General features: G+C 36.2%; 1 long non-coding RNA gene and 1 other non-coding gene across 2 annotated transcripts; one reads left to right on the top strand and one right to left on the bottom strand.

The window, feature by feature from the left end:
- The first annotated feature begins 8,726 nt into the window (after nt 1-8,726).
- On the top strand, nt 8,727-8,832 carry LOC140893940 (small nucleolar RNA R71). The gene has a single exon (XR_012153498.1). It is a non-coding gene; the product is annotated as a small nucleolar RNA R71 (small nucleolar RNA).
- Nucleotides 8,833-22,733: 13,901 nt separating this feature from the next.
- Nucleotides 22,734-23,414, bottom strand: LOC140886272 (uncharacterized). Its single transcript, XR_012151499.1, has 2 exons — nt 23,292-23,414; nt 22,734-23,115 (listed from the first exon to the last, which is right to left on the bottom strand). It is a non-coding gene; the product is annotated as an uncharacterized lncRNA (long non-coding RNA).
- Between the last annotated feature and the right edge of the window lie 752 nt (nt 23,415-24,166).

Below are 24,166 nucleotides of genomic sequence, written 5' to 3'. Positions count from 1 at the left end.
TAAATTCAAATGTTGATGACAATTGTTGAGATTTCAGTTCACCTTCCCTTTTTTGACTCAGATAATCAATCCAAACAACCAACTCATGTTTTTGAAAAGATTCCCTAATTTATTAACATACTCTTTCAAGTTATGATAAACTAACTTAATACCATGAAATAATTAAATGTCTTCAATTATTTAACAGGTATCAAATTGCATGAACGATTCTTGGAATCCCTTAGCTTTCAACCTATTAGACTATCACTATCAACATGTATTCAATTTCATATGTCTATGCAAATTTTAAATCCATGAACTATGTTATCTTTTCCTATCATTAATTTTTCTTTCGAAACAAATCACGATATAAAATACTGTAGAAGTTAGCTACGCTTCAACAATTCCAAGCAAAAACAATAACATAATTAAACAATCGTCAAAAGTCGAAGATCAATATTAAAGAGTCAAAATTTGGGGTCGGATCCCCTAAATCTCAACAAAAAGAGTTTAGCTACACATCAAATCCATGAAAAACATCTAAGTTCAGAAATAATACTAAGAATTAATCTAGAGAAAGAGTTTTTGGAACAAGAATAAACGCTATCGGATGATTCTTTAAGTTGCTCCTTACGTCTCTCGTTCTCTTCAGTTGTAGCCATCAAAATATGCCTCTTCCAACCCTAATCTCGACTCTTTTATATGCTAAAAGTCCTCACACTTTGTCCTTCCATTTTTAAATCGAGAAAATATTCCTTTTCTGAATAGCGTATCGCGCCTAGGCGGTAAAATCTTACCGCCTAGGCGGAAAAATTTATGCCTCCATATTGTTATACGATTTTACCGCCTAGGCGGAAAAAGTTATGCCTCCATCTTGTTATACTATTGAAATCCCGCCTAGGCAGAGAAAAGTTCTTTCTCCGCATTCTTCTCTTCAGTGATTCCCGCCTAGGCGGTAAAAAGTAAAAACTTCTGCCCACAACTTCAACTTTCCAAGGATTCCTCCTAGGCGGTAAAAAGTACCCGCCTAGGCGGTAAAATTTATGTCCCATATCTTCAAATTGGTCATTCCCTATCTCCGGTTTCAGTTTTTTTCCTGCCAAAAACATTAAATCCATGAGTAGATACCATAAAACTCAAAAACTTAAATTTTAGACAAAAACATGGAATATTCAAAATTCTCACGCTTAATAACGACCAATTTGACCCCTTTTTAATGCAATTTCCGGGTTATATCAACCCCCCCATACTAACCTTTTACTCGTACTCGAGTAAAATAGGTTATGGCCTCAAAATAAGATCACCATTTCTGAACAACATATATTTTTTCAAAAAGCCTCAGAGAATCAATAACGAACTTTCATCTTTTCTTTCAAATGAATTGCAATAAAGCACTGCCTTCAAATTTTCCACAATACACCTTCGAAGAGTAAGTGAACGTGTGTGTGTCATGTTATTCCAGTTACATGCAACTTTAAAAGAATTAGTTCTACGAGTGCTTAACGACCAATGACAAATCAGTGTAAGTATTACCATCACGCATTCCTTCCTCCCAACAATCTCCAAACAAAAACACGACTTTCTTGAGATAAATTACGCACCTCCGGATTTTCCACCCGATTTTTTTTTAAAACCCTAATAATTACCCGCATACTGATATAAATAAGAGAGGATTCGAATTTCAATCCTATCGTCTATAGCTCGGATGGAGCTACAATCTCATTGAACCCGCAAACTTAGCCATGGATCGGTGATTAGGATTTCAATCCCTTTCTAGGCCCGGATGGAATTGTCATTTATTTTATTTTAAAATTTTTTAATCTTTAACCCCATTTTAATCCGCAAACTTAGTCAAGAACAAGTGATTAGGATTTCAATCTCTTGCTCATAACCCGGATTGAGTTAATTTGATTTTCACAAAAATTTTCATAAAACTTTTAACAGTTGCGCCCAAGATCGTGCATTCAATGTTGTAAAAATTATTGGGATTAAAAAATGCTATCAAGTTCCACAAACACCTATTGACGTGCAATGATCCAACAGACACAAACATCATCCAATACATCGCTACATTTCACTGGTTTAACATGTGTGCTTAAAATTATTCACTACTCAACTTACGGTTTCTCATGTTTTGAAATTTTCAGGGGTGCTTAGCATAAAAAGTACCAACAGTTTAAAACATGTTCGCATCAACCCAACATCATCACTGGCTCCTCTTATTTTCACTTTTTCAAAAAAAAAATTCACAATTTGAAAGAACAAAGCAGGAAGGCGAAAAAACAAACCTAAAACAACTAAATAAACTAACAAAGTCCTCCATACTAAAACATTGCAGTGTCCCCACTGCAACATAATTAAAACAACTAAACTAAATACAAAAAAGCAACAAAGAAACACCGAAACTCAAATAAAACAAAAACAAAAAAAACTGAAAAGTAAAAAGAAACTCTCCTGGTGCCATCAATCCTCCTCCTCTTCATGCTCCGGTGGCACAACTCCTTCATCATCAGCTTGGGGTGGTCCCATTGAGTATGGGAACTGAAATGCTGGCGGGTACGGTGGTGGCCTCGGATATAAAGAAGAGTCCATGCCCAAGTGATCAGCAATGCCCTCATCAATTAATCCACAGATGTCATGTATTGGGCATTCAGCATTTGATACTAGTTTTGATGTTCGGCCCACGAATATAAGTCATCGACCTTAGCAGTCAGAGATCGACGTATCGCTTGAGGCGGTGGAGCTGCACTCGAACTCCCTCCTGGGGGAATTTGGGCTCTTGTATCTTTATTTCCCGCTAAAAAATTTTCATCAATGGGTTGTTGAGGTTGGATCCATTCATCGTCCGCCCCTGTCGGCACCCCAGCCAATGCACACAACTCGGTGATAATGGTCGGGAAAAATAGCTTAGTATTCGGGCTATGGGCGCACTGCAATATATGAGATGAAATGATATGTCCAACGTTGATCGTCATACCCTTCATGATCTCAAATAAAAGAACGGCCCTGTCCTTTTTAACCTCGCTAACATGGGAGACCGACATCAATCTACACACCAGGAATGCATACCACAAAGCGGGTACGACTTTGAGATATTTCTTCTGAAATAGCAGAAATTTCAGAGGATCGCTCCATACCGCCCCGTCATGACACAATTCATTCAAAATCATATGGCAATCCGGCTCTGCATACAATGCATCATACGTCATAGTATCCACCTCGGCTAAACCAAACAACTCGTTTATCACATTTTCACCATAAGGCACCCATTTTCCTCGAACGAATACTTTCTCTCGTTACCCTCTTTAGCATTTGCATTAACTCTTTTACTAACGGAACAATACCGGCCTTTGGTTGGGCACAAAATTTTTGCCAACCCCTTTCCTCAATAATCCTCACAACAAAAAAACTTTTCCTTTTATTAATGTGAAATCCACGCTCAGGCCAACAAGTTCGGTCTAATTTTGAATGTTCAAATCTCTGCTTTTCTTCTTGAGAGACGAATTTACCCGATAAAATAGAAAAACTCTATGAAGATGACCCCAACACCCTGCTGCGCTTTGGAGAAATTTTCGGATTGGATGGATTGAATCTCCTACTGTTGGCCGAATTTGTCCTTAAATTTCAAAGCTTGGTGCTCCCTTAATGTGATAGATCTGCAAATTGAAGGAATTCGAGAGTGAAGAGTGGATTTGTGGTGTGGATACTGTTAGGGTTCGAGAAAGGGGCGAGAGATTTAGAGAGATGCATGAAATAAGAAAGAAGAAGGAATCTGGGATTTAAACCCCGATCCATCATGCCTAGGCGGTAGAAAATTTCCGCCTATGCGGGATGTATGCGCACGAAAATCAGTCAAAACAGAGAATTTCTCGCCCAGGCGGAAATTTCTCACCGCCTAGGCGGAACCTTGCGCATAAAATTCATTATTTTTTTTAGAGTAAATAAAAAAAACAAATTAACTTGAATAATCAAAATACTAATGAAAAATTAAAGGTAACTAAGTAAAGCAAGGGATAGAGAAGTAGTTCTCAATTTATAGTCTAGAGCAAAACTTTGATAGCCTCTGATTTAAGCTTTTTTCTGATAGGAACACATCAGTTCCAATTTTTGCGTCAAAGTTTTCACCCATGTAGTGCTTGAGGCGCTGTGCATTGACTGTGAATTGTGCAGCTTGAGAATCCTTCACTACCACGGCGCCCGATGGGTAGAATTTATCAATGACGAACGGGCCTGACCATCACGATTTGAGTTTGCACGGAAATAATTTCAGCCTCGAAGTTAAAAGCAACACTGTGTCACCCTCTCTGAACTCCCTTTTCTTGATCCGCTTGTCGTGGATTCTCTTTGTTTGCTCCTTGTATGATAATGTCAGATCATAAGCTTGCTCCCAAAATTCTTCTAGTTGGTCCAATTGTAGCAACCTTTTTCCACCTACAGCCAAATAATCAAAGTTTAGAGATTTGATTGCTCAATAAGCTTTATGCTCTAACTTGACAGAAAGATGGCATGATTTACCAAAAATTAACCTATAAGGCGTAGTGCCTATCAGTGTCTTAAAGGCAATGCGATATGCCCACAAAGCATCATCTAACCTTACCGACCAATCTTTCCTGCTTGTATTAAGTGTATTTTCCAAAATTTGTTTTATCTCATGATTTGAAACTTCCACTTGCCCGCTAGTTTGGGGATGATATGGGGTGGAGATCTTGTGCGTGACACCATATTTAGCTAAATGTTTTTCAAATAATTTGTTGCAAAAATGTGAACCCCCATCACTAATGATTGCTCGTGGTGTGCCGAATCGGTTAAAAAATATTTTTCTTCAGAAATTTCAATACCACATGAGCATCATTAGTTGCACAAGCCTTTGCCTCAATCCATTTTGAGACATAATCAACCGCAACCAAAATATATTTTTTCATGAAAGTGGGAAATGGTCCCATGAAATCAATCCCCCATACATCAAACACTTCACACTCTATGATATTATTTAAGGGAATTTCATTCCAGTTAGAGATGTTACATGTGCCCTGACATCAATCACAAGAAACAACATATGCACGAGTATCCCTAAAAATGGTAGACCAATAAAAACCACATGATAGTACCTTTGCCGCTGTTTTCATTGGTCCAAAGTGACCACCTACCTCACGATCATGACAATGACTCATGATCGGCTGCATCTCTTCTTCTTGTACGCATCGCCTTATCATGGAATCTGCACAAATATTAAACAAAAATGGTTCCTCCCAAAGATAATATTTCACGTCCGACAAGAATTTTTTGCGTTGGTGAAAAGATAAATTTGGTGGAAGTGTGCCTGTGACAAGATAATTAGCGAAATTTGCAAAACCATGGGCAATTTTTGAGTGTGAATAACTGTTCATCAAGAAACCAATCACCTATTTCACCCTCTTCATTTTTCTTTTCCTCACCCAAATTTTCAAGTCTCGACAAGTGATCAGCTACAACATTCTCTACACCTTTTTTTATCTCTTATTTCTAAGTCAAATTCTTGAAGTAAAAGAATCCACCTAATTAAGCGTGGTTTTGCATCTTTTTTAGCCAAGAGATATTTCAATGCTGAGTGATCGGTGTACACAATGACTTTAGATAAAACAAGGTACGAGTGAAACTTATCAAATGCAAATACTATAGCAAGAAATTCCTTTTCTGTGGTTGCATAATTCAGTTGAGTCTCATCTAAAGTTATACTTGCATAGTAGACAGTGTGAAATACCTTGTTTTTCCTTTGACCCAAAAAGCACCTACTGCTGTGTCACTTGCGTCGCACATTATCTCAAAAAGGAGATTCCAATCAGGAGCTACCAAAATCGGAGCTGTCACCAGTCGCTCTTTCAGTGCCTAAAATGCCTGCATACAATCATAGTTAAAATCAAATTGTGCATCTTTCATTAACAAGGAATATAAAGGCTTAGAAATTTTTGAAAATCCTTAATAAATCGCCGGTAGAACCCGGCATGGCCTAAGAAACTTCTAACTCCCTTGACAGATGTCGGCGGTGGCAAGTTCTTAATAACTTCAACTTTCGCTTTATCCACTTCCAAGCCTTGTTCAAAAACCTTGTGCCCAAGCACCATCCCTTCCTGCACCATAAAGTGACACTTTTCCCAATTCAACACTAAGTTAGTTTCCTCACAGCGCAACAAAACCATATGCAAAATTTTCCAGACAGATATCAAAATAAGATCCAAATATAGAAAAATCATCCATGAAAATCTCTAGAAAATCCTCAATTATGTCATGAAAAATTGCGTTCATGCATCTTTGAAAAGTGGCCGGTGCATTACACAATCCAAATGGCATTCGTCTATAAGCAAAAGTTCCATAATGACAAGTGAAAGTGGTTTTATCTTGGTCCTCAAGTGCAATCATGATCTGATTATATCCTGAATAGCCATCTAAAAAACAATAAAACTCATGACCCGCTAACCTCTCAAGCATTTGATCTATAAAGAGGAGGGGAAAATGGTCTTTACGGGTGACATCATTCAATTTACTATAATCAATGCACACGCGCCAATCCATCACAGTTCTTGTGTGGTATAAATTCATTTTTTTCATTTGTCACTACAGTTATACCACCTTTCTTAGGAACACATTGAATTGGACTTACCATGCAGTGTCAGAGATAGGATAAATAATACCTGCATCCAGAAGTTTAATGGTCTCAGCTTTCACTACCTCTTGCATCTTTGGGTTAATTCTCCTTTGAGGTTGAACCAACGGTGTATACTTTTCTTCCATCAGAATTTTGTGCATGCAAACTGATAGATTGATTCCCTTGATGTTCGCACCTTCCAAGAAAATGCCTCTTTGTGTTCTCTAAGGACTTCCACTAGTTTTTTCCTCCATTGCATCTGTCAACAAAGATGAAATAATAACAGGTAAATTATTATTTGTTCCCAAATAAACATATTTCAAATGCAAAGGTAGGGGTTTTAGTTCAAGAGTTGGTGTTGTTTCAAGACTGGGATTTTGAGGAGATAGATCCTTCCTATCTCCAAGATCTTCTGGTCGGAGTCTCAGTGGCTTCTTTAATGGAGGATTTTCATTGAGATATGCTATGATATTTGCTATCTCTTTATCCACGGCATCATCGCTTCCTCTACTGGTGAGTGCGGCCTCAACTGGATCCTTCAACTCTCCATGCACAAAATTATACAAAAGTGAATCCAATGAATCATTTCTATAAAAATCATGATCATGAAGTGAATGTTTGATTGCATCAAAGACATCAAAGGTGATCTCCTCTTCTCCTACTCTTAATGACAACTTCCCTTTTTGGACATCAATATTGCTTTCCTGGTTGCCAAGAAGGGTCGACCCAAAATTAATGGCATCTCCACGTCCTTTTCCATATCAAGTACCACAAAGTCGACTGGAAATATGAATTTGTCAACTTTGACTAACACATCTTATATTACCCTCATGGATATTTTATGGATCTGTCTGCAAGCTGCAAAGACATTCTTGTAGGTTGTGGCTCTCCCATCCCAAGTTTCCTAAAAAAGAAAATGGCATCAAGTTAAATGCTCGCACCTAAATCACAAAGAGTGTTATGAAAAGAGATATTCCCAAATCACGCAAGGATTAGAAAAACTCCCTGAATCTTTCAATTTAGGAAGTATTTTGTTTTGCACTAATGTAGAAACAATTCTCAGTTAAGTTCACCATTGCATGCGCCTCTATTTTCCTCTTGTTGGATAAGATTGTTCTTCAAAAGTTTTGCATAGCTAGGCATTTGCAACAAAGCATCAACAAAAGGAATATTTATATGCAGTTTTTTAAACACCTCAAGAAATTTTGCAAATTGTGCATCAATCTTAGCTTTCTTAAGTGAAGCAGGAAACGGGGGTGGGATGACAATATTAGGCTGTGCTGTGGGTGTTTGTGTAGAGTTAGAAATCTTAATTGTTGAAGCCTCTTGATCACCTTCTTTCTGATTCTCATTCTGCTCAGTCATCTTGGCATTTAGCTTCTTTCCACTCCTCAATTCCACTGCCTTGACTTGCTCTTTTGGGTTTTTCTCGGTATCGCTTGGTAATGTTCTAGGCTCTCTGCTGGGCATTGCTTTTTCCAACAACCTATTTTATTCTCCAAATTTTTTATCGATGCATCTTGGTTTTGCATCCTGGTCTCAGTGGAAGACATATACTTTGTCATCATGTGCTCCAATGGTGATTTCCCCTCTTGGAGTTGCTTCCCATAATCTTGATTTCCTTGCAGTCTATACTGATTATTCTAACCTCCCCACAAAAAATTTGGATGCTGCCTCAACTCGGATTGTTTGAATTTGAATATGGGTTGTTTCTTGGACGATTCTAACTCCCCACCTATTTCACTGGCATCCCATCTGGCACATAAAAAGGGTTATTCATCTTGACAATCCTGTGTGAAATGCTCACCTCCCCATTTTTAGCAGAACACCTCTTGAATATGCATAGCAGAATTTCCCATGATCAAACCATCAATATTCTTTGTAAGAGCTTCCAAATTGGCAGGACATCGCAGTGATTGCATCAACTTGATGAAATCCTGCAGTTTTTCTGGACATATTCATCTCAGACTGAGGATGATAACTGCCAGAAGCCATCTCTTTTAATAATTCAAAACCTTCCTCTAGTGATTTTCTAAAAATATTTCCACCTGCTGCTGCATCTATCATATTACGGTTAGTAGATAATAAACCATAATAGAAAGTTTGTACCACAAGCCAGTCTGGTAGTTCATGATGTGGGCATCTTCTCAATAAATCTTTGTAGCACTCCCATGCTTCATAGAGTGATTCCTGATCTGACTGGGAGAAAGTTGTGATGTCTGTCTGCAATTTCATAGACTTTGATGGAGGAAAATACTTGGTAAGAAACGCTTTGGGCCATGTCCTATCATGTAGTGATGGAACCTGCAGGTAAACAATTCAGCCATGCCTTAGCTTTATCTCCCAATGAAAAGTGAAATAAACGTAAACGAACGTCGTCAGAAACTCTCTGATGCTTAAAGGTATCACCAATTTCTAGAAAATTTGCAATGTGAGCATTCGGATCAGCTTAAGGCGGATCCACCGAATTGTATTGTATTCTGAATCATCTGGATAATAGCTGGCTTGATTTTGAACTGATTAGCACGAATTTCTGGTCGAATGACGCTAGGCCTAAAAACATTGATGGATGGTTGAGCGCAGTCCAACTTAGATCTAGTAGCAGGTGGCCCATTGTTGTCCTCGCCTCCCCGCAGTGGTTCGTTTTTAGCCATCAGAAACTCTTTGTTGTCTTCTCCTCTTACGAAAAGTTCTCTCAATTTCAAGATCAAAAGGTTCGAGTTCTGAGTGTGATGATCGTAGCATGCACCAGAAGATATACCTGCAACGAAAAATAGATTAGTAATGTAAAATTTTAAACAAAACTAAAGAAGATCTCTAAGCAGTAAATTTGAAATTAACAGTCCCCGACAACTACGCCAAAAACTTGATCAAGCTTTTCTTGCATAGTGAATCAACTAAAGAAATAAATAAATAAATAAACCGCTAAGCGCGAGATTGTCGCAAGTGCATGAGTCAAATTTTAAGATAGTGGATAAGTAAAAGTATCATCCACAAAGACTGTATTAATACAATTTCCACTTAATTATGCTTCTCTAGAAAGTATAAACAAAAATTTAGAATTTTTCAATCCGATTACTATCAGCAAATAATCAATTAAAGACAAGAACAATCAAAGATATAGAATATTTTTCTAAAAATTAAAATCAAATGTTGATGAAAATTGTTGAGATTTTAGTTCACCTTCCCCTTTTTGACTATGATAACCAATTCAAACAACCAACTCATGTTTTTGAAAAGATTCCCTAATTTATTAACATAATCTTTCAAGTTATGATAAACTAACTGTGAGACCCCGTTTCTAATCTTCTAAACTTGAATAAAAACTACAATCGAAACACACAAAGAGCCGAGGAAACGAAACAAATTTTTTTTTTCCGGATGAATATTGCCGCGCTAGATCCTACGAGTTCGTAGTATCAAGCGCACCCAAAATGCGCTAGGTGCTGGTGAATATTGCTGCGCTCGATTGCACGAACTCGTGGGATCGAGCGCACCAATTTCTGCGAAGTTGCTGCCTCAACAATTTAATGGCGCACTCGATCCGACGAACTCGCGCGATCGAGCGCACCCTCTGCCCAGAAAAAACATCAGAACAGGGCAGGATTTCAACCATTCAAACACCAATCAAACTCCAATCTAAAACATGCATCTTACAACACAAGATAGTTCTAAAGTTATACATCTAATCCTACTAATAGAACATGCTTTCAATCTAATTTTACAATCCAAAATATAAATCGAGTTCGATTTACAATTCGACTTCTAGAACACCAAGGCCTCACTCTATCACTCGACCACCTAGCCTTGCGTTCTCTGACTCGGTCCTGCCCCACCTGTTTCCAAGCACACATACAAAGACAAGACAACAACGGATAATCCGGTGAGAATAATATTCCTAAGTAAAAGAGGACTAACATGCAATCTAACATAAACATAATCACAACATAATATGCATCAACTTCCACATAATATATCAATTCAAGATTTACATAAGAAATCCATTCAAATGCGGAATTAAAATGATATGCATGACTTTAAAAATCCGGGATTATCAAGTATGGATAATCAAAAGGTAAAGGTTCTCTTCTCTTATTTGGGATCCTGAGGATAAAATATCACCAACTCACCGACACTCCCGATCGAGGTGGACGGTGCATATTTTACTCCTCTAGACTCTGGGCACCTATAGAGAGTGTTTCTCGACAATTGGTAGAAATCTGCTAACCAATGTCACTCAACTATAGTCCACAGAACATCTAACTCTTCTGGGCCTCTCTTGCCCGCAAAACAAAGGTAATTGGCTCAATATGAATGCAATGCAAATCAAAACTCATTCAACTGATTCAAGTAAAAACAATAACATATAATTCAAGTAGCATGCAAGTATGTGATTTTCCATAGGACACTCGAATTATTACGGATTCGAGTTAATCGTCCTATTCCATTCCAAAGTCGTCCTTTTCAAGTTCTTCGGGGATTCCAATCTGAAAATAACACGAGCTAAATCAATATTTAACCAAATCAAAACAAATCTAAACGGAGAAGCTCAATAATATACCGTCTTCAACTCTCGAATCGATTCAACTTCCAGTTTGTTCCAAACCAAATTCTTCAACCCAACTCTGAAATATGAAACATACGGATTCGATGTCAATCTATTAACTCAAACAAACCCGGAAATCAAACCGAAACAAAACAACCGATAATCCAAAACTCGATTTCGACGGCATAACGGCTATAAACGGTCAAACCAACAACCTCCAATCAATAATCATCAACAATACAATTCAACCCAACTACCAATCCAACAAAACACAACCAATTCAAACTAAAATCCAAAACCCCATTTTCGAAATTATGCCCCAAAAATCATTTAAAATCCAAACTTTGTTCTTTTTCCAAACCGACTTCGAATACACGGTCTATGCTAGTTCAAGAACATCATACCCGAAAATTATCAAATTCTGACAACCCAACCAAAATCAAAGTTCGTGGATCGTAGCAAAACTTACGGTATAACAGAGCTCTCGCTGCCGTGATCGTTAATCTGCCTTCAGAATTAAATTCCAACAGACGGATCGACCGAAAACTGAAATCACAAGGCTTGAAGTCACGTTTTTCTTCAACAATGGAGGAGAGAGGCGAGCCGAGAGAGAGAAGAAGAAAATGGAGAAGGAATGGGTTGAAAAGTCAAAAAGGGCTTATAAATATCTAACAATTCCTAATTAGCACTCTAGTCCCTGAAATTCTGAAATTTGCAAAAAAAGACCCCGATCAAACATCAATTCGGTTCTTGTGAACTCTGACAAACTCTGAATTATCTCAATTAAACTGAATTAAGATAAATTTGGGGCGTTACAATTCTCCCCATCTATAGAATAGATTTCAGTCCTCGAAATCAAAACGGTTCAATCTCATAAGAACGACGATAGAGTCAAAACTGCAATAAAGATTCTTCTCTCAGGACCTGACCTCTGAATTTGCTATTCACAACCAAAAATCTGTCTCTTCTAACTGCTTCTCCAAATCTGTATTCGGCTCATCTGAACAAACACTACTGTGAATCGTTTGGCTTGTGACGCTACTACTCAGTTCGGTCATACTCTGAAATCAGTCGTTCTCATGTTAATTCGTTCACTTCAAATTAAATTCAGTCTCATCAGCCTAAAGAGCAAAAGAAATTCTGATATGTTAATCTCGACAACAAGGATTGAGTTTATAATCCGCATACACAAGACGGGAAAAACACTTCACAAAAACCAGAAAGAGACGGAATAAAACCAAAGTCTGTAGGCAACCTCGCCCATCATCTTCGGACTCTAATGAGATTCAAAACAATCTCAGAGACGATTTCTCTCTTTTCTCATCTCTGACAAATCATTTCTGAAAGTCAAAATCTTCAGAAATATTTGATCTTTCCGATCAAAATACAAAAAGTCTGCATCCTAAAATCTGAATAGTTTGACCACTTAGTCCAAGGTCCCCTTTCATTTCTTGACACACCATCATCAACTGCTCGTAAACCTCGAAACCAAATCTGGTCCCAAAACAGGTAGTGATGATTCAGAAGAAGAAACCATCCACAAAATACCATAGAGGTTTTCCACAATTATGCCCGCACAACACGTCTAAAGATTCCATCTAGTAATCATCTGATAGTTTTTGTTGTAACAAGGAACTTCATAGAAGTTAGCGACACTCTTCAGCTAGTGCAAGAGATCAAGCCACCATGATTCAATATTTCCCCCTCCCAGGATCAAGAGAGTTTCATATCTTCCTCTCATTTCGAACCTTGGACCTTCGGGATTGGTACCAGGGGGTGGAAATTTACCAAGTCTGGTAAAAGTTGAGCTTAAGAGAAGGCATAGACTGCTCATACAAAAACTTCTTTCTAAACAGCAGGCAAAGCTCTAAATCCATATCATTTGTCCTGGCTGTCCGTCGTTCCTGAGGATAATCACTGAACCTCACAGATGTAACTACACTAACAAAAGTCTCTTCGAAGACTAAACCAAAAGAAAGACAATAACCAATATTTCTACCCTAGAAAATGACCAAAATTCGACATTCAATAAATCTGACAAAAGTTCCTGACAGAAACACTATACATATGATCATGTCTTGAGAACCATTCTGTTAGGAGAAAAACAATAGCAGATTTCATCAATCGGCCATACAAACTCGGAGTGGGACAATTCAAACTCAGACTGACCGATAGCTTTGCGACACACACCTATCGAATGTTCCCAATTCTATTTCTGAAATAAATAAACGGTACAACCGAAATCAGATCTCTCTTTCTAGCTACCAGCTGTGGGACAGTTCCGCAGATTATCAGGTTAGTATATTCTTTAAGCCTTCCTTCTGCATATTGTTCTGAAAAGATCAAATTCCTCAATCCCTCTAAATATCCGTCTTGTCATCTGAAAGAAATACTTGAATAACTCCAAACGTGCCGATACTCTAGATACTCTGCTTTCCCTAAACATCTGGCATAACAGAAACAATTACTCACAATTATACGATCTCCTGCAATTGAACTGAAAAACGCGGGACTGCTAACTCAATCTGAATTTTCTTCCACGCGAGGCTTCTCAATATCTGACTTCAAACTCAAAATGCGAAACTGTATCAATCACAATCAAAGAGAAATAACGATGGTAGATAAAATAAAACACACATCTTTCGGCTCAGAGGGCAAACAGCTGGTTGCATTCATATATCTCCGGAAGGAACAGGGTTTTCCAAATCAAAATTCTTCAGTCAATTCTAATCAATCTTCTCTTTTCTTTACCCTCAGTGTGTTATTGGCAAAAAATTATTACTTACAGTTTTTCCAATATCAGGGAAATTTCAGGAAAATTTCCTCATAAGAAAAGGCAACACAGGATTCTTCTTAATCAATAAGATCGCGACGAGTTTAAATGTCCAAGATTCATACATTTGAGTCTCGAGCGTCTTCCGCTTGGTCTCGATTGCTCACGTAAATAATCGATTCTTCCGATAATAAGAATAGTGCCTCAAAGTCTCAATTAAGAATAAGTGCAAGGCACCGTAAGTTATTCAATATATAAGAATAAAGAATTCAGAAGCGATGGCTCAATCTCTTATGCAATCAATAAGGCACTTTCTCATAAGCTGAAGTCTCAACCAGAAGAACATACTCTGCGGAAAGTAATCGGCTTCACAAACGATAAGAATCCCTCGGAACAATCAGGGACTAGAATTCAAAAATCTTCCAATCTCAGATAAGGACGTCGATCTAGATCATCAATCGAGGAAGACAACTTAATCCAAACAGAATGTTCAGGCATCAATAGAATAGCATACAACTGCCTTGGTACAACAATCCGACATTTCAGATTCTCAAAAAGCTCTGAAAGATTCAAGTACTATTCTACAATAACGGAATGTGAAATCCACCGATCGAATACTCACGAATTCATCTAATCTCTCTGATGGTTCAGTCCAAAGGGCCTATAATTACTGAAGACGAGTTACAATTAAACGCGTACTACAACAAAATCAACGCAGGTCCATACCTTATTTTCAAATCCAAGTCTTCCTTACTTTCTTTCTTACTAACTCTCTGCTGATGATGTCTGATTTTCTCAAGTCGTTTGCTGAAATCAACACTCATAAATCAGAGGCAATACCGGAATCTTATCTGGAAATACCATCAAAACTCCCTAACCACTGATTTAATCACTCTAGTATGGGCTAGATTTCTAAGACATCATCAACTGCCATACAAATAGAATTCCTCCGCAAAGAATATCTCGAAATCAAACGATCATACAATAGGACAATGCAAAGCAAAGAATCCTGAATCAAAATTTCTTTCCGGAGGGATTTCCACTCCGTCTATTGACTCGTTAGGATACTAAATCTGACAAACTTTCCAAAACTTAAACACGTTTGCCTTGTACTGAATAAAGCAAACTAAACAGACTTAATAAGAATCTGATAACTGAAGTGCCATACTTCTTTGTCCCTACCAATTCCCATCAATTCTGACTTTGGAGATTCTGAAAACTGACTCTCCTGAAATCCATTTCTTTTCTCAAATAGATCAAAAGAAACTACGAAATGCAAAAACTCAAAAGCAGATTGTGCATCCTACGTATATATCCTCAGTTAGAAAATAAGGAAAGCGTAATCAGAACAATCAGAAATAAGAGATATTAAATCATACTCACGGTTACCTGCTGTGTCATCAAGGGTGCAACACAAGTCTGCGGATCCTAGTTCAGAGCAAGATTCAATGTCTGTTGACATCGGAGGTTGATTCATGATTGAAGATGCCTCTAAGTTGATTCTGGTGCAGGCGGGCGGGAAAAAAGAGTGAAACCACACGAGCTTGTCATCTCCTGTTGAACCATCGAGTCTAAAAGAACTCCCCGACTGAGATCCAATGGTTATAACGCATGAGGACATCTACTAGCAAAGTGTCTGGCCCCCCCCCCCCCCCCCCCCCCCACTGGAAAAAAAAAAAAAATGGCAGATATTGCAGCCATCCAGAAATTCCTAGACAATGCTCACTGAGGTGTTGGACCTCCGCAATTATTACAAGTCACACCGGAAGATCCCATGAAACTATCGTCAGGAACCAGAATTGTTTCGAATCCGCTGGAGTAAGCTAGAATAAACTCACTCCCATAATTCTTGAAATGACTGCCCTCTCGGTTGCAAAGTACTTCTAGGGGTACTTCCTCTGTTATACGGTCGTTTTTTGGAACGGAATCTGTCTGAGAAATTCAGGCTTTAAACAAAAACTCACAAAACAACCAATAACCTTGATTCTCTAATGCCTTCTTCCTAGAAATTCACCAACTTTTGGCAGTCGTTTATGCAGTTGGTACATAAACTAAACGAATTCTACGGTCAATCGCTTGCTATTCTAGAGAATCAAAATAACTGGTCGTCGATTTCTTTCTAACAAATTTACACATTCCACCGCATTCTCTGCATTCCTCCGGGTTGGGGGTTGAAAGGTCCGGAACCTCATCAAACAAGCCTTCCATCGGTTATGTCAGTGTAACGTCCATTCTTCTGTCGTGTGGTTTGCGAACAACTTCGTTCAATCGAATTGCGAAAGCGGAATAATTCTTGTTCAAAATTAATCGAGGAATACATATCTCAAATTCGAGAGCATTAGGACACAAACATCTCAATCTCAAGCTCAAACATCTTCGTGTCCATAATCTCTATTCAATAATTTTCTTCTATCTCAGAAATATTCAATTGCAAATATGAGGAAAAACCAATTTACATTTTATATTCCCAAATAATTTCATGCTCTACAATTTAAATCACAAAATCATGCAATTTCAAATAATCTTCACATAATAGACTTGCTCGCATGGAATCTTAAACAAATCAATAAAATAATTCAAAAACATGCGAGAATTCGATTCATGCGGACTCGATTTCTACCTCCCAAGCTCACCTCTAATTTGGTCCAAAGCAAAACATTATCGCTCTGATACCACCTTAATGTGAGACCCCGTTTCTAACTATTCTAAACTCGAACTAAAAACTTCAATCGAACAAAGAGCCGTAGGAAACGAAACAAAATTTTTTTTTTTCGGATGAATAGTGCCGCGGCATTTATTTTCTATACACTGATCCTACGAGTTCGTAGGATGAGCGCACCCAAAATGCGCTAGGTGCTGGTGAATAGTGCTGCGCTAGATCGCACGAACTCGTGGGATCTAAAGCGCACCAATTTTTTCTTATGCGATGTTGCTGCCTCAGCAATTTAAGGGCCGCGCTCGAAGTAGGTCCGATCGAACTGTGCGATCGAGCTGCGCCCGCCTCGGCCCAGAAAACATCAGAACAGAGGCAGGATGTTTCAAAACCATTCAGACACCAATCCAAACTCCAATCTAAAAACATGCATCTTACAAACACAAGATAGTTAGTTATAAAGTTTATACATCTAATCCACACTAATTAGAACATGATTTCAATCTTAGTTTACAATGCCAAAATATCAAATCGAGTTCGAATTACAATTCGACTTCCTAGAACTACAAGGCCTCACTCTATCACTCGACCACCTAGCATGCGATCTCTGAACTCGGTCCTGCCCTCACCCACTGTTGCCAAGCACAAATACAAAGACACGACAACAGCGGATGAATTCGGTGAGAATAATATTCCCAGTAAAAAGAGGATAACATGCAAATCTAACATAAACATATCACAACATGATATGCATCAACTTCCACATAAATATATCAACTCAAGATATACATAAGAAATTCATTCATAATGCGGAATTAAAATTGATATGCATGACTTTAAAAATCTAGGGATTATCAAGTCTGGGATAATCAAAAGGTAAAGGTTCTCTTCTCTTATTTGGGATCCAGAGGATATAATATCACCAACTCACCGACAACTCCCGATCGAGGTGGACGGTGCATATTTTAACTCCTCTAGATTCTGGCCACCTATAGAGGAGTGTTTTCTCGACAATTGGTAGAAATCTGCCTAACCAATGTCACTCATACTATAGTCCACCAGAACATCTAACTCTTTCTGGGGCCTCTTCTTGCCCGCAAACACAAAGGTAATTGCTCCAATATGAATGCAATGCAAATCAAAACTCATTCAACTGATTCAAGTAAAACAATAACATAGATTCAAGTAGCATGCAAGTATGTGATTTTCCATAGGACACTCGAATCATTCGGGATATTCGATGTTAATCGTCCTATTCCATTCCAAAGTCGTCCTTTTACCTTTTCAAGTTAGTCGGGGATTCCAATCTGTAAAATAACACGAAAAAGCTTAATCAATATTTAACCAAATCAAAACAAATCAAAATGGAGAAGCTCAATAATATACCATCTTCAACTCTCGTATCGATTAAAACTTCCAGTTCGTTCCAAACTGGATTCTTCAACCCAACTCTGACAAATATGAAACATACGGATTCGGATGTCAATCTATTAACTCAAACAAACCCGGAAATCAAAACCGGAAACAAAACAAACCGATAATTCCAAAACTCGATTTCGACGGCATAACGGCTATAAACGGTCAAACCAACAACCTCCAATCAATAATCATCAACAATAAAAATCAACCCAACTACCAATCCAACAAAACACAACTCAATTCCAAACTAAAATCCAAAACCCCATTTTCGAAATTATGCTGGCCAAAAATCATATAAAATCCAAACTTTGTTCTTTTCCAAAACCGACTTCTAATACACGGTCTATGCTAGCTCAAGGAACATCATACCCAAAAATTATCAAAATTCTGACAACCCAACCAAAATCAAAGTTCGTGGATCGTAGCAAAACTTATGGTATAACAGAGCTCGTGCTTGCGTTCGTCGTTAATCTGCCTTCAGAATTAAATTCCAAAGGACGGATCGATGGGAAACTGAAAATCACATGGCTTGAAGTCAAGTTTTTCTTCAACAATGGAGTGAGAGAGGAGAGCCGAGAGAGAGAAGAATAAAACTGGATAAGGAATTGGTTGAAAAGTCCAAAAGGGCTTATAAATATCTAACAATTCCATTAATTTGCACTCTAGTCCATGAAATTCTAAAATTTGCAAAAAAGACCCCGATCAAAATCTATTCGGTTCTTGAACTCTGATAAACTCTGATTATCTCAATTAAAATGAATTAAGATAAAATTTGGGGCGTTACACTAACTTAATACCATTAAATAATTAAATGTCTTCAATTATTTAATAGGTATCAAATTGCATTACTGATTTCTTGGAATCCCTTAGCTTTCGAACCTATTGGGTTATCAAATATCAACATGTATTCATATCAATTTCATATGTCTAATAGAAATTGTAAATCCATGAACTATGTTATCTTTTCCTATCATGAATTTTTCTTTCGAAACAAAAATCACGATATAAATATTGTAGAGTGTAGAAGTTAGCTACGCTTCAACAATTCCAAGCATAAAACTATAACATAATTTAAACACTCGTCAAAATTCGAAGATCAATATTAAGGAGTACAAAATTTGGGGGCGATCCCCTAAATCTCAATAAAAAGAGATTAGCTACACATCAAATCCATGAAAAATCATATTAAGTTCATAAATAATACTAAGAATTAATCTAGAGGAAAGAGTTTTTGGAACAAAAATAATACCGCTATCGGCCAATTCTTCAAGTTACTCCTTAACGGTCTCCCGTTTCCTTCAGTTGTAGCCTGTCAAAAGATGCCTCTTCCAACCCTAATCTCGACTTTTTTTTATGATAAGAGTCCTCACACTTTGTCCTTCCTTTTTTAAAATCCACAGGGAGAATATATTTCATTTTCTGAACAGCGTATCGCGGCCTAGGTGAAAGAAATAAAAGGTTCTGCCTCCATCGTGTAATACTATTGAAATCCCGTCCTAGGCGGACAAACGTTCTGCCTCCGCATTCTTCTCTTCGGCGGATTACACGCCTAGGACGATAAAAAGTTACCTCCGCCTAGGCGGATAAAACTTATGTTCCCATATCTTCAAATTGTTCATTCCCTAGCTTCGATTTCAGTTTTTTTCCCTGCCAAAAAAACCTTAAATCCCAATGAGTAGATACAATAAAACTCAAAAAACTCAAATTTTAGACAAAAACACGGAATATTCAAAAATTTCACGCTTGGATAACGACCAATTTGACCCCTTTTTAATGAAATTTCTCGGTTATATCAGGAAATATGACATGGATACAATGCATTATACTCATAATAAACTTTTCTAATATACAGTTGATATTAGGTGAATGTGAATATTGTAGATGGTTGAGTTAATTAGAGAGGATGATAGAGGGGTCTTAATGGTTGATGTTTTTCCAGATGTGGAGAATGAAACTAATGATGAAAGTCTTTGATTTTTGGGATTTTTTTCATAATATTGAAATTGTTCAATATGGTTTTTTGGCAGATTTGAGATAGTGCTCTGATATTTTTTTTATGGCTTATTAATGGTATTTGTTGATGTTCATGATAGTTTGTTTCTGCTTTTGATCATGTACCTTGCTAGTGATGTGGTTATTTTCTTTTACAACAATGATACATTCAGGGAGGTGGAGACACATAGAATTTTAATCTATGGATGGTTAGTTATGTGCTTGAGATTTACCATTAGAATTGTAAAGTGTCATAGAAGTGATGGCAAAGTGGGTACGTGCTTGGCCAAGATATGACGAAAGCTCAATTTCTTGTTGCTGATATTGATAACTATGTTTTTTTTGTTGCGTGGTTCTTAACTATCTGTTAGCAATCGTAGTTTTTATCCATTTTTTACTTTAAGCAAAGAATTATGATCACAAGACACGTTCTGGTTATGATAATGATTTGCGTTTTATGAAGGTTTTTTATACTATTTTGAGTTAAGTGTGTCTATGCAGTCTTTATTTCTAGCCACAGTATTGAGATTGCTTTGGAAAGGGAAAGATAAAACTAATATAAAAAATTAGCTTTATTTATAGCCAGTCTTTGTTTTGCTTTTTTGGAAGGAGAGTTCTTTTTCTCTATATGGTAACTATCGATCTGCACTACAATTATATTGCATTTGGCCTTGTTGCTCTTGTCCTCTTGCACGAATGACTTGAAGCATTGGAAGACTAATTAATCTCTCAATTACCGACGAAAAAGAGCCCAAGAATTGAATATTCACTTCTTTAAGTTGGTGTTGTGCAAAGTTTAAAAAAAAAAAAAGTTGGTGTTGTGCAAGGAGCCAACGTTACAGAGATTATTTTATTGCACCATTATTATTTAATAATAATTGATTTCAATCAATTTTGTTTTATTTTTGTTTTTTTTTTTTAATCATCTTCCAAACACTTTATTTTGTGAACATGAGAACAACATTTGGGTCATATAGATGAACAGAGAAATGACTATTAAATAGTATGGGTGTTCATCGATAGGTTCAGTTTGGTCATCGTTTTTTTTATTTCGGTTTTCAGTTTTACTAGAGGCGGTTATAAACCACTTCGAATCCTGTAGGGTAGCAACATCAATGGTGTTCAGAATTGTTGGATCTCGGATCTCGATCGTGTACAAGACGCAGCGGAAGTTTAAAATTAATTTTGGCGTTCAAAATTTTCTTGGACACTCGTATGGTTTAAATAATACGTAGGGTGTTTCAAGAATTTTACCTATCAATCTAAATATATTGATGATGGCTCCAACTATTTCAAAATAATTTCGTAAATAGCTCTTGTTGTATTTCCCTACGAACAATCAACTGGAGTTTCACCTTTCTTTAATCTTCGAATCAGGTACACGACCGGATTTTCTGTTCCTCTTCTAAATTGCACTTAAAAAAAGAAGAAATTTTTCCGTTGAAAAATTAACAAAGAAAAATACTGGAAGGAAGAGAGCTTCGAACAATTCGAGCAGCGGAGAGAAGAAACAATTTCTTCCCCTTATCATTATCTGAGACTCTCCCAATCAATTGAAATATTGATTGGGGTGCTCCTCAAAATTAATATTATATATATATATATATAATAATAAATAATAATAATATAATTAATATGTGTTGGCCAATAATGGCCGACACTATTAATATATATATTAATAATACATATTATTATAAACAATATATAATTTATGAGTCTTTAAAATCCAAGTCCAACTTGGAAAAATTAATTAAACCCTTTTAATTAATATTGCTCTCAAAATTTCTATAAGCCTTTATAAATAATTTATAAGCTTATCTATCGATCCAGTCAAATTTATTTCTCATAAATTCAACTCTTTGATTTATTATCTCAACGGAAACAGGAAAACCAGTACTTGTGTAACACTCAATGGTTCAGGGATACAACTAGTTGTGGGTCCAGGCTTACATGAGTTATTTATTTCCTTAGTTAAGTAGATTTGAGATATTGTTATGCTTAATTATAATATTCGCTTATCTCATATCTAACTTATCTTTTCTTATTTATGTAGATTTGATATGATCAAATTTTGAGGTATCTCACGCCTACAAGGAAACTAATACAAGAAGGATCTTGCCTATATATTGAGTTGGGCGTGCAAAAAAAAAAAAAAGAGGCCGAGAGAACAACTAACATAGAGTTGTGTGAGAGCTTCACGTACGTACTTTGAGGGAAGAAACAAAGATCTTCTGAAGCTCGTATCGGTCGTGATTACTTGATGCTTTAAAGAACACTTGAAGATCAAGGATGAAAGAGTGTTTAGTCTCTACGAGTTTTTGTATCAAGATTTTCAACTCCTTGTTTTAGTTTTTTATTCTATTTCATATAGAATTTTAAGAGTTGTTTTTATGGTTTATTTTCTCACATGTTAAGAGAAAAAGTGTTTTTACAATAATCACTAGTTTTAGGGTTTGTAAAACTCTTTGATCGTTTTCCAGTGAAAGTTTTGTCCTGAGGCACTGCAAGAGTATTTTATACTCTTGCATAATTATTCTTGAGTCTGTTTATTTGGTTGCTAGTATATTTTATACATGCTTTAATTATTTTCCGCTGCGTATTACTAAGGTGTTATTGAAGATATTGTCAGCACTTTGTGACAACACCTCAAACTGGTTATGTGCAACCCCTATTCCCTTATAATTATTTGAATAATCTTACGTTGGATCATATGATTCATGGATCATGTAATGGATGAAAATTTAAGAAAAATATTTCATAAAACATAAAATTTGTTATTATCATTATGATAATCATAAATAACTAATTATAATATTTAATTTAATTTTATGTGATGATTGAATCTCTTCTACTGCCCATCACACACGCAAAGTTCTCTTGCAATAAATAACTAATTATAATATTTAATTTAACTTTATGTGATGATTGAATCTCTTCTACTGCCCATCACACACGCAAAGTTCTCTTGCAATCTTCTGAAGTGCATTTCTCAATCTTGCTTTGTTCCATACTTTTTTCACATCGCAGGCAAAACCCACCAACGCAAATTGCTCTATTTGGGCAATATCTTATACACTGAACGTCATGTTTGCATCTTGGCCCCAAGAATCTTGCGTTGGATGGCATAAAACCTGTCAGAATTTATTACGTAAACTTGTTAGTACATAAATATGATTTCGTTAATTATAAAATTACATAACCAAACAATATTTTTTTCCGCATCGTATTTTTGTTTTGATGTCACTTGGTGGATATATGAACAATTTGTAAATTCGTGAAATAAAATTATATAAAGAAAGAGACCGACCGACACCAATCAGAAGGAGAAAGACGAGGAATAGCACATGGGAAGATGGGGACTTGTCCATTGATTAACTAAGTATATTTGTTATATAAAATTACAATGGAAACAAATATTATGTGCACTTTGTAAAGAAGAGAAGGGGTTTTTATACTGAAAGAATTAAAGCAATTGAGAAAATTTTTTACATTTTTTTATATCTTAAAATATTGTACGTAGATTATGATGTAAAATATATTGTGGAATTGGGAAAATTTTGTATAATAATTGGGAAAATGTTTTGAATTTTCTTTTCCTAAAATATTGTACGTAGATTATGATTAAAATATATTTTGGAAATTTTAAAATAGCTAAATATTTAGTGATGAAATTATTGAAATTAGTCAAATGAATAAAATTTGATTGTTAATAATTTTAAGAAATTGAGAAAATATTTTAAATTTTTTTATATCTTAAAATATTGTACGTAGATTATGATTCAATATGTAAAATATATTGTGGAATTGGGAAAATATTGTATAGTAATTGGGAAAATGTTTTGAATTTCTTTTCCTAAAATATTGTACGTAGATTATGATTAAAATATATTTTGGAAATTTTAAAATAGCTAAATATTTAGTGATGAAATTATTGAAATTAGTCAATTGAATAAAATTTGATTGTTAATAATTTGAATTTGAAAATACAAAATTTTAGATATAAATTTCAAATGAATTTTTTTTAGAATTTTGAATATATTAAATTACCTAATAAATTAATTAACAATATAAGAACGCAAATTTTATATTTAGGGGTGTTCATCGGTCGGTTCGGTTTTAATTTGTCTAATTTCGGTTCGGTTTTTCGGTTCTTGGTTTATAAAAAATGTAATCCGAAATCAA

This window comes from Henckelia pumila, chromosome 3, assembly GCF_033568475.1.
Source record: "Henckelia pumila isolate YLH828 chromosome 3, ASM3356847v2, whole genome shotgun sequence".
Classification (NCBI taxonomy): domain Eukaryota; kingdom Viridiplantae; phylum Streptophyta; class Magnoliopsida; order Lamiales; family Gesneriaceae; genus Henckelia; species Henckelia pumila.
The sequence above is the reverse complement of the archived record's forward strand: the minus strand, read 5'-3'. Positions and strand labels throughout refer to the sequence as shown.